At 35.2% G+C, this 11,941-nt stretch overlaps 1 pseudogene; it reads left to right on the top strand.

The window, feature by feature from the left end:
- Positions 1-6,746: 6,746 nt before the first annotated feature.
- Positions 6,747-11,740, top strand: LOC137620706 (uncharacterized; annotated as a pseudogene).
- Positions 11,741-11,941: the final 201 nt, after the last annotated feature.

Raw genomic sequence — 11,941 nt, 5'->3', positions numbered from 1 at the left:
TACATATATGTATAAATACATATATATACATATATATACATGTACAGTATATATATATATATATATATATATGTATATATATATAAATATATATATATATATATATATATATATATATATAAATATATATATATAAATACATATATATATATATATATATATATATATATATATATTTACATATATCCACTCACACCTAACCTAAAGGTCAGAGGAGCAGTTAGCCTACACACCAATCTCCTAAGATTTAGTTAGGGAAATTGGCTGAAAAGAATGCTATGAGACATACTCGTATCTATAACAAGATAGCAAACTAATTAAAGCAGTAAATAAAGCAAGACCTTTTTGGATGATGGGTAGAGTACTGGAACTTGTATTGGGTTTTGATAATAAAGTAAGAACAGTCAAACTTAAGCAAGGAAATGGAGCAATTGAATATCATTCCATATCCAATCTGTATCCAATGGAAATATCTATAAGTCAGGCAGAAACCCCGACCCAGACGAATGTGAATGGAAACTGTAATAATGAGGTAGTGGCTAGACCACAAGAACAAAACGAGGGTAATAACAGTAGGTCAATTCACCCGATCCAGTCTAGTAGACCCAAAAGGAAAGCTACAGATAGATTTCTTAAAATGATGAGGGATAATATTGATGCCTTATAAGGCACGGTATATATTTGTAAATATTAGTAATAAATAAGTAGTATTAATAAATATTCATAATTAAAAAATGCTACACTGCTGCAGTGAGGATTTAAATAAGTAGTATTAATAAATATTCATAATCAAAATGCTACACTGTTGCAGTGAGGATTTAAAATGCTACTCTTACTTCTTTAAAAAAGTGAGAGAGGATAAGAAAGTTATCCACAATTTGTGATAACCATTAATAAATGTTAATGTATTAGTAAGTAATTATAAGGCAAGTACTTTGGGTTCATTGCAATAGTCTATATTGCAATCCTCTAAGGGGAATGTGTTGTAAAATAAAAGAAATTTCAGGGTTGGCATGGAAATGTGTCGAAATTTAGTAAATAATAAGAGGCGAAATACTAATCAAATTAATTAAGTATTGTGAAGTATATTTCGTTCTTTTTAAATTAAATAAATAATTAATAAATAAATAGATCGAATATTATAAATAAAAGTATAAATAATTATTATAATTATTTGAGAGATGCCGCGAATGAAAGTACTAGTAGAGTGGTATAGTCGTAAATAATATATTGTTACCGTTTAGCTCTTCCGAAAAACTAGTTCAATAGTGTGCGGTAGGGCGGAAAAGTTGAAATGGGGAGAGTATTTTTCCTTTAGAGTTAGTAGTACTAAAACCTCCGCCAGATAAACAGTGCTTTCTCTAAAAAATTAAGTGATTTAAAGAGTAAGAAGGAACCAACTTCTACAATTCCAAGGAGCCACCAATTTGGAAAGTTCAAAGTCGCTAAACATATTTTCTATTTTTGTTAACATGTAATAGTGAATAGAAACTGTGCGTCTTTGAAACCTTAGCTAAAACAGGTTGGTTTTTTTGAAGGTTGGTTCTTAAATAGGTTCCTTTTATTAATTACGGTATAATTTTCTTTTAAGTTGCCCAAGTCTTAGCTGTAATGGTGAGATTTTATGATGAAATAAAAATAAAAATTACTGATGCTCTTTTGGATACAGTGAGGGTGGAGAATGCTACTGCAGAGGAACTTTACAAAACTGTGAAATAAGTTTTGGAGTCTCGAGATATTCCAATTAAAAATATAATTGGTTTTTCCAGTGACAATCGCTCCACTAGGCTTGGTAATAACAATTGTTTTCAAACCCACATAAAAAGAGCTGTGCCCAGTGTATTTGTGTTAGGTTGTGTCTGTCACTCTTTTGCATTATGCTCAAGCCATACCAGTGCTTAACTTCCTACTTGGCTTGAAATTTTCATTAAAGATGTTTGTTGCTATTTTGCTCGCAGAAGCAAACGAAGCCACCAGTATCAGCTTATCCGAGAGATTGTCGACTCACCAAAGCAGAAGATTCTGAAGTTATCCCAGACACATTGACCTTCAAGAGGACAAGTAATTTCTCGAATTTTTTGCCTAGTCTTCCTAACAGAGGCTAGATCTGATAAAGTTGATGGAGCTGGAAATCTTCTCAAGACCATGCATACACAGGTCAAAACCTCTAAACAAGGCCACTTGGTAGTTAATTTTGCGGATAAAACTTTGTTAGAAAAGGCTAAAAATGACTTAGAAGAGGTCAAGAATGACATTAAGATAGAAGTAGATAAAAAGGATCTACTTAAACCGAAGATCAAGGTCTGCAATATTGATGAAAATGAAGATTATATAATTGCCAGTATAATGGAGAAGAATGAATGGTTGAATGATATATGTGAAAATGAAGAAGACTTTAAATTGATCAGGAAGTTTAAATCAAGACAAAGCGGTAAATTACACGTTAATATAAAGTGTAGTCCAACTATCAGGAAAGTCTTCCGTAAAAGGGATGATAGAGTATATAACACGCTTGGAGGATGCTGTAAAATCTATGATTCCTACAATGTATTTCAGTGTTATAAATGCCAGGAATTTGGTCGTACTGCCGAAAATTGTAGCAAGACTCAGGTATGTGCCAAGTGTAGCCAGGATCATCGAACCACGGATTGTATTGTAAATACGTTTGTGTCATAACTGCACAGTGAGGAATTACAATGATACGAATCATAAGACATATGACGATTACTGTAAAGTATACAAGGAGGAGCTTACCAGGATAAAAAATAGAACCGATCATAGAGTCTAGCCCATTGGTTAAGTGTGGTCTGATAAATATTCAATCGGTGGGGAATAAAACCATAAAGATTAGAAATCTTATTAACGAAATGTAATTAGATTTATGCTTATTAACGGAAACTTGGTTGCAGGGAAATATTAGTGATAACTCAAAGATTCAGGAGATGACGCCGTGTACTCACGATTTCTACCATGTACCAAGAAAGGACAAAACTGGAGGAGGAGTGGGTGTCTTTGTGTCGAAAACCTTCTCTAGGGTTTCTATCATGAATGAAATAGTATTTGAAACGTTTGAATATATCTGTTTAAAACTGACAAGAAACTATAAGGTATTGAATATAATATCATTATATAGACCACCAGGGAGTAATATGACGAAATTCATTGAAGAATTTAGTATTCTTGTGGGTGTGGTGGACGATATTAAAAATACATTAATTGGTGGAGACTTCAACTGTTGGGTAGATGATGAAAATGATAATAAGGCTAAAGAACTCAAGGAAGTATTTGAGATGTTTAATTTAATAAACAGTGTTTTGGTATCAACGTCAGTAGGTGGTCATGCGCTCGACTTAGTCATATGTGGAAGACTCGGACCTAATAATAAAAAACTTTGAAGTGGAACCAGACTTTGAGATCTCAAAAACGCATACTCATCACCTTTAATGTTAATATAAATTGCACCAAAGTATTGAAAAAATGGATCACATATAGGGAACGGGAAAATTTTGATGCTGAGAATTTTATTGAAGCTAGTGAAGCGCAAATGTCTTGTGTGAACACACAATGTGAACATATGGTAGACATAGAATGTGTTGGATGCTATACCAAGAAATACAACGACAATTTTGGAAAAATGTACGATACCATGTGTCCCATAAAGAACAAACAAATAGTGGTACGCGAAAATGTTAGATAGTATAATAGTGAGCTATTAAAGGCAAAAAGACACAGACGTAAGATGGAAGGTAGATGGAAAAGAGCCAAATCCTTACAAGCCAGAAATCTATATAATAAGGCCAGAAATGACTATAACATCCTGTTAGAAAAAACAAAAAAAATTCTACAACGGCGAATGTAAAAAAACCAATAACATGAAGGACTTTCACAAAAATCTTGATGATTTGATGGGATTAAAGAAAAAATATGTCTTGCCTGACAATGTTTGTGCATTGAGTTTTGCTATATTCTTTAATGAAAAAATTTATAAAATCTATAGAGGTTTCCCCCAAAATCACTTGGAAGGACAGTCAGCTATGCCAGTGAAGGAGGGAAAGAAGTTAATAAAATTTAAGGAAATAAATATGTGCGACTTGTTAAAGGTTATGAGAGAGATGAAGAATACATATTGTGGAAACGACCCTTTCCCAAACAGTTCAATAAGTGAAGCTCCAAACAAGCAAGTTGTATATAATATTTACCTGAACATAATTAACCTAAGTATATCACAATCCTGTTTTCCTAGCTGTGAAAAAACTGCGTTGATCAAACCAATTTACAAAGGGAAAGGTGATGTAAACGAGCTAATTTCATATAGGCCCATTTCAAATTTATCCTACATGTCAAAGCTTATTGAAAAAGTCATAAGTGAGCAATTATGGGCGCATATTGACGAGTTAGAGGTATTCCCGGAAAATCAATCGGCCTACAGAGTTAATCATTCTACAGAAACTACTTTGTGTTCAATAATGAATGATATGATAGGTCTTCTTGATGGGGGAAAGTGTGGAATTTTAATTGATAGATCTTGGTGCTGCTTTTGACACTGTTGTGCACGAGTACTTACTTGACGACTTAAAGTCTATTGGAGTGACTGAGGAAGCACTGAAATTTTTGCGAAGTTACTTAGTGAACAGAAGACTATTGTAGAAGTTTCTGGAAACCGATCCAATGAGAGAATTCTTATGAAGGGTGTACTACAGGGTAGTGTTCTGGGCCCTATCTTGTTTAACATATATACTATCAAGCTATCACACATCTTGAAAAAACAAAAAAGTGGGTTTTAAACTATATGCAGATGATACTCAGTTTTACCTCTCAATTTCAACAACACAAGATACAGAGAAGAAAATTTATGAGATAACGACTGAAATAAAAACATGGATGCAGAGGAAAAAGCTCAAATTAAATGATGATAAAACAGAATGTATGTTCTTTGGCACAAAGGTGGCTTTGAAGAATTACCAGTTAATTCAAAGTATAAAAATTGATGATGCTGATGTTGGGATTGTGCCTGTTGTGAAAAATTTGGGTGTACTGATAGACTGTAATTTGTCAATGAGGGACCAAATTGTGAACACAGTGAAAGTGTGTAACTATCACCCGAGAAACATAGCATTTATTAGAAAATATTTAACAGAGGGCAGTACAAAAATTTTAGTGATGAGTCATGTAATATCAAGGCTTGATTATTGCAATTCTCTGTACTACAAATTGCCCAATACACTACTAAGAAAGCTTCAAAATGTGCAAAACCAGGCGGCTAGACTGATAAAAGGCATTAAACTAAGGGAGAGAATAACTCCTGCATTGATCGATCTACATGGGTTACCTGTTAAGGCTAGAATTGAATTTAAAATTTGTTTGTTGACTCACAAAGCACTTACAAGTGATAAGCCTAAATATCTTCGTGATTGCTTGGTCCCCTACCCTGAAGCTACCAGTGCCGCTGTAAGAGTTAAATATGCTGATGACCCACATAGACTATTCGAAATTAGTGTGAATCATGCAATGGGAGGAAGAACGTTCAGTTATGCTGCACCGAGACTCTTTAACGACCTTCCACTCGATGTCAAGAATAGCAATAATGTGGCAGCTTTCAAGAAAAACCTGAAGACTTATCTTTTTAGAAAGTGTTATAATAGTGACCTGAAAACTATTAAGCCTGAATACAAATGCTAGCGAAATAACTGATAACGATACAGAGCAAAATATTAACTGGAAAGAAATTATTTTTTCACACACCAAGGCCCCCCTGAACAGACCTTTAGTGTTTGGTGGAGGGCGAGAAATAAACCCCTAAAAGTAAAAAGTAAAAGTAAGTACACTGGGAACCAAGCATATGTTATTTTTCTTGAATTATATAGTAGGCAAAGTTGATAAGATGAATGTGGAGTTTCAGTCTCGAGACTTTAGGGTGAATAGCCTCTTTACCGCTTTGTCAGATGAGTACGGAAGCTTTTTTAGCATGTTCATAAAAGATGGTGTTATCTGTTCACAAAAACTAACCTCTATCAATGCAACTGACAGAAAACTCTATAGGGAATTAAGTGCACTTCATCTAGGAGGAAGGAGTGAAGGACAGTTAGCAACTGAGCCACTTGCAGATATGGAAGAAGTATTCGAAGGAGACTAAGGAATTATTTAATTGAACTGTGTGTACAAATCAAGAAAAGATTTCCTTATGAAGAAGATTGTATTATCCATGTTACGAGTAGGCCTACTTCAACCTAAGGAAGCTCTTTCTAGTAACAAAACCCCGCAGACAATTGCCAAATTAGCTGTTCATTTCCCGTCTGTTGTAAAAAACGATGATTTGGATGAGCTACAAGAACAGTGGAGAGATCTACTGTATGCTAAAGATTCTCTACACAGCTTAAATGTGAAAACGACTACTTTTTGGTGTGAACTAAGATCAGTAAAAGACGGATGTGGAAAAGCAAAACTTGGCCTGTTATCAAAATTCATGTGCAGTCTCTTAGCTCTACCTCATTCCTCAGCTTGTGTTGAGCGAGTTTTTTCTCAAGTTAATCTGATAAAAAACAAACAAATAAACAGACTTAAATTTCAGACAGAGGCAAATCGATTGCTAGCCAAACAGGCAAGTGCTAGGCAAGAGATGCCTTGTTATCAATGGAAACCCTCGAATACTTTAGTAAAGGATGTCAAAGAGGGTGTATGTTATGGGAGACAAAAGGAAAAAGAAATGCAGCCTAAGAAGAAAAATGTGGTTCATCTACTTGCATAAGATGACAGCAAAGAAGATACCTTGGGTTTTCTTCAATAAAATGCTTGAATTCACAAGACAATACTGCTTTGAAATTAAGGTAGGTGTCTTATGAAAACACTCATTTTTATAAACTAGTAAAACCTGATGTAAAACTTAATTTATATGAATCTTTAGATTTCTTGGGATTTTTTGGTGAGAGGTCCTAGGATTTTCATAATTTCCCACTGGCAACACTGCTCACTGTGTCAGTCTCACCTGGAACTGGAGTGAGAGCACAACAAAAGTCTTCCAATGCACACAACTATTGAAGATTGTTAGACTTGATTCGTATTCGTTCTTCGTGTTTCGTCCCTTATAGAGAGGACTCTTTGACGGTAGGTATGGACTTCCTTAAAGTTACCCAACGTATTGAGATACAAAATTTTCTCAGTCATTAGGTTGGAATTCACAAGCAATCGTTTACATTATCATAACAAAACCCGTTCTGTGGGAGTGTTTTTGGTGATCTAATACCATCCAATAGTATTACTTCAGGGTAATGGATTAATGGTATGACCTTTAGTGTTACACAAGAACTTGTATGCTCATAGGCCTAAGATTAAACCCTGCTCGCTTGTGCTTCGAACGTTATTTTAAGATTGCTTGACTTATTTGGAGTATTCTGGCATGCTGACCGTATATTATGATCTATTGGTAATGTATATTTCGTAAGGGGTGCTAAGTTGGTGCACATGGCCCTACCCCTAGACCTATACTTCAGTTACTGCTTTCTTTCTTTTATCTTGCTGTCGAACGTATTTAATCTTTTAAGTAAGTCTATGGATCTTTGCATCCGATAAGAACGCGCCACAGCCAACAGCCTTTTGCTTTTATCCTGAATGTGTAATTCGTAAAAGGAATACTTATTTAGACATCTCGAAATCTGATTTTATTGGTGAACAGTGTATGACCAGTCTTTCCATACTTTTATGTATTTCTGAGCCCAGAGCCATCTCTCTCTCTCTCTCTCTCTCTCTCTCTCTCTCTCTCTCTCTCTCTCTCTCTCTCTCTCTCTCTCTCTCTCTAACAACTGTTCAAGTGTTAAACGAGATTACTGACTAGTGAGCAAGTGAGCAAAACCAATTAAACTATGACCCTTGAGTGAGAAGTTCCATTAAAAGAAGCAAACAACTTTGATTACCCTTATGAAAGATACATACGTTAACACTTTTGGAATTACATTGAACTTAACAACTCTGACGAAATACTTAGTGAATCACTTAAGGCGTAAGGCATCACTTAAAACAGTTTGTTATCAGCAGGTTGCTAGTGGAATGGTCTGTGCTATCTAATTTTCATTTTTGAATTGTGTTTCCCTCCGTTCTGTAGTAATGGCTCCAAATTACCCCCAGTCTTGTAGGAAAATCTGGGAAAGTTTTCCTTTATTGAAGGACTGGTTGAAGCCAGTTGAAAATAGTAGAAGAAGGGCATATTGCATTTTTTGTAAAACTGAAATGGCTGCCAAACTGAGTGACTTACGTAGCCATGCTCGCACTACTAAACATGTAAGAGCAGCTCAGCCGTTTTCAAGAGCCCGACAGTCAAAAATAAAATTCACAAATATAGACCATTCCCTGAAATATGCAACTAACGAGGCTGAAGGACAATGAGCATTATTTATTGCAGAACACACGGCATTTTTAACTACCGGCCATGTTGTTGAAGTTAGTAGGAATTCAGTTCTTGCTATTAGGAATGGCCTTAAAAGGTTGGAGAAAAACTGCTATACATATGATATTCCTAAAACCGTCTTAGAAAAAATAGGCACGATGGCTGCATATAGTGTATCATAATCAGGTTCTTCAAACTCGACATCTCCAGTCACTGCATTTCCAAATTTAGTAGAGGATGACGATGATATACTTTTGTTTTCTTTACAAGAATAGGATTAAATTTAAGGATACGAAAGGATCTCTGGATATATATGCACAATTTCGAAGTAAAAACAAGTAAGTCAGTCAAATTATTTTATTAAAATTAAATTTCCATGCATTTTCATGACATTTGAAAAATCTAGCTGTTTCTGGGCTGAAAATGCGGGTTTTGAAGGCTTGTCTGACGGGTTTTAGTTCGTCACATTTGGCAACCCTGCGCTCAGTACCGCCAGTGTGAACTGTGAACCCGATTCGTGTAGACCCATCACTGCTGTGTGAAATCGCCGCCAAACGGCATTTGTTTACATACGTTCCTGGGTCGACATGCTCCTCTCCAAGCAACAAAGCATCATCATTCCTGCTCAATGGACATTTGTGATCGAAGAGACCCTAATTGAAAAACTTAGATCAAGACCAATACTATGGATTCCAAGGGATCCTTCATACAAAAAAAAAAAAAAAAAAAGAAAAAAAAAATGTATGGCGAGTTAGCTAGGGAACTTCACGAGGTGTTTCCACATGTGGAAGGAATCAATGATGCAGGTTTGTAGGATGTAGTCATAGTACAGTTATATAATAGTAGTAAAACCATTTAGGCCATATTTCATGGTGTGAAGGGAGGTAGGCTAATCAGTAAAATCATGGCCTAGCATGGCATAGCTGGGTTAGGAAATCTATGGCCTAGCTAGGCTATGGAAAACTATGTCCTAGCTACACTATACAAAACTATGGCCTAGCTAGGCTACGGAAAACCTAACTAAGCTATGCAAAACTACGGCCTAGCTAAGCTATGCAAAACTACGGCCTAGCTAAGCTATGCAAAACTATGGCCTTGCTAAGCTACGCAAAACTATGGCCTTGCTAAGCTACGCAAAACTATGGCCTAGCTAGGCCATTCCTTTCATATTTCTGTGGCTAGCTAATGTTTAGAGAACTAATACTATAAACTAGCTTAACTATAAACACCAACATAACCTTTGTCAGTCATGTGATATAATAACACTAGCAAGTGACAATACTCTTGTTGCTTAATATTGAAAGAAATAAAGTGTCACCATTTTCATACACAATAGCACCCATTCTAATTTTTTTGGCATTTAGTTTATGAGGAAAAGTTATAGAAGAAACGTTTTTTTACAGTAATAAAATTAGTTAATTTACATTTTCATTAATGGAGAAGTTAATTTCTTTATCATTAATTACATTATTGTGAGTTACTGATTGATAATTACTGAATTAATTTTCAATTGTAAATAATAATTTTGCCACATATATTTTCGTAAAATGTAAGTAGGCTAAGTGAAGGTGGAACTCTTAAGGGTGGCGGCAACTAGGAAATAACCAATTCAGTGACATGTTAGGTAGGCGTTTTAGAATCTCGGAATATTCGCCTAAAAGAATTTTTGTCACAGGGAATTTCGTCGAAGGAAAAATTTGTTGTTGAATTCTGCATGTTTCATATCGCATTTTTAAACTGATATCCACAATGTATCAATAAATATTCTTAGCCATACTGAATAAGCAACCTATATTTTTTACATATAGCCTAGATTGAATATCACCTTCGTGCGCGATATGCACTCTCGCTTTACACACTTTATGTTCACATTTCCAATGTGCTTTATCACCGTCTTTTCTAATAAGATGGTAAACAAAGTTAAGTTCATCAACTACTTTATTCCTTCTTTTGGTATTTAGATTATATAAGAAGGTTGTACTGTATAGTTTTATTCCTCCTTAGGTTATTCAAGTAGGTACTTCGCTTATGAAACCTTCAGACTTTGCCGAATACATGAAGGAATACAATAGCATTTCATCTTCAGATTTTTCTGGATACATGAACGAATAGCATTTTATCTTTTTTACGGCAACTCTGTCTTGCGGCAAAATTTCCTGTACGGCCATTTACCCCAAGGCATATTTTCAGAGCAAATTTGTTTAAGGCAAACTTTCCGGACAGGAGTTTTGGGTTAGGCTAGTGCCCCTTTAATTCTGAATTTATTCCGTAACTGGAATACAAGCCTGCGCTATTTATTGGTGGTATTACTTTTGGCGAAGCTAAAGGGGATGAGCCATTGATTTTGGATTCTCTGCATTGGGTATTTTAGACTATTTTCTATACCAGCCTTAAAATTCGAAATTCTAACCTAACATACTTAGCCTTGCCAGAAGGCTTTACAACCGTTGTGCCAATTTAAACCCCTTTCAATTTCATTATTACTAGTATTATTATTCTAAGTTAATCAAACTTGAATTTTTCTTTCGCAGATGCAGTAATGTTGAAATTTAGTATCTTAAAAACATCATTTCGCAGGGAGCTGGTCAAAATTAAGAACGTAAAAAGTGGCTCCGGAGGGGACTATGTCCCAAAATGGAGGCTCTTCTAGTCATTGCTTTACCTGACTGATGTTGTCACCCCAGGGAAGAGTACATCAAACCTTGAGACTACTGTACCCGTAAGTATTAAGAATGCATGACTGTTTCAAGTATTGCATGTTTCGCTTTGCATTTATTTTATTACATTAGTTGCCTTCTATATTCTTCCTATTAAATGATTTACCCTTTTTTTTTTTTTGGCAGGAGTTTAAGATCTCCAATCAGCAGGATTCCCAGTCATCCCAATCAATTTTGGTACAAGTTAACCCCTATCAGTCTGATGAAGAAGTCATACATGGGTCATTGGAGATATTTAATTATAACAGTAACGTAGATGACATTGATCTGCCCATCCCATCATCTTCACACACTGATCTGCCTGCCACATCAAATTTACACTTGGCGCCAGGAACAAGTGGATCTTCATCAGCATCACCATCACCACAGAATAGTGGAATGTATGGTCAAACACCTACTTCAAAACGCAAAAGGAATATGACGTCAGAATATGCACCCACTCCAACTGAGTCAGCATTATCTATTTTACAAACCACTGCATAAGCACAATGCAAGAAAACCTTCCATACGCAGCAGGGATTTTTATGAAAGAGGTATTCTCTGAATTTCCCAGCCATAAACATCCGAAACTTATGCTTAAACTTTCTGAATTCTTATAAATATTGAAACATGATGAAGGTAGTTAACCACAGGCCAAGTGCTGTTCTTTGATGGTATTAATTAAATCCCTATTTCTATAATTTCATTCACAATTTTCAAGTCATTTTTTTTTGTTTTTGTTTAGGCAGAGTTGATTAGTTTACCATTTATAATGTTAGACGAAATTGTGTTGGTAGTTATTTTAAGGGCACACAAAAGAAAAGATTCTGTACTGGGACCATAATTTTGTTTTTCACACTGCATTATA

Source organism: Palaemon carinicauda, chromosome 2 (assembly GCF_036898095.1).
Source record: "Palaemon carinicauda isolate YSFRI2023 chromosome 2, ASM3689809v2, whole genome shotgun sequence".
Lineage (NCBI taxonomy): Eukaryota > Metazoa > Arthropoda > Malacostraca > Decapoda > Palaemonidae > Palaemon > Palaemon carinicauda.
Note: the sequence above shows the minus strand (reverse complement) of the source record. Positions and strands in the feature narration are given on the sequence as shown.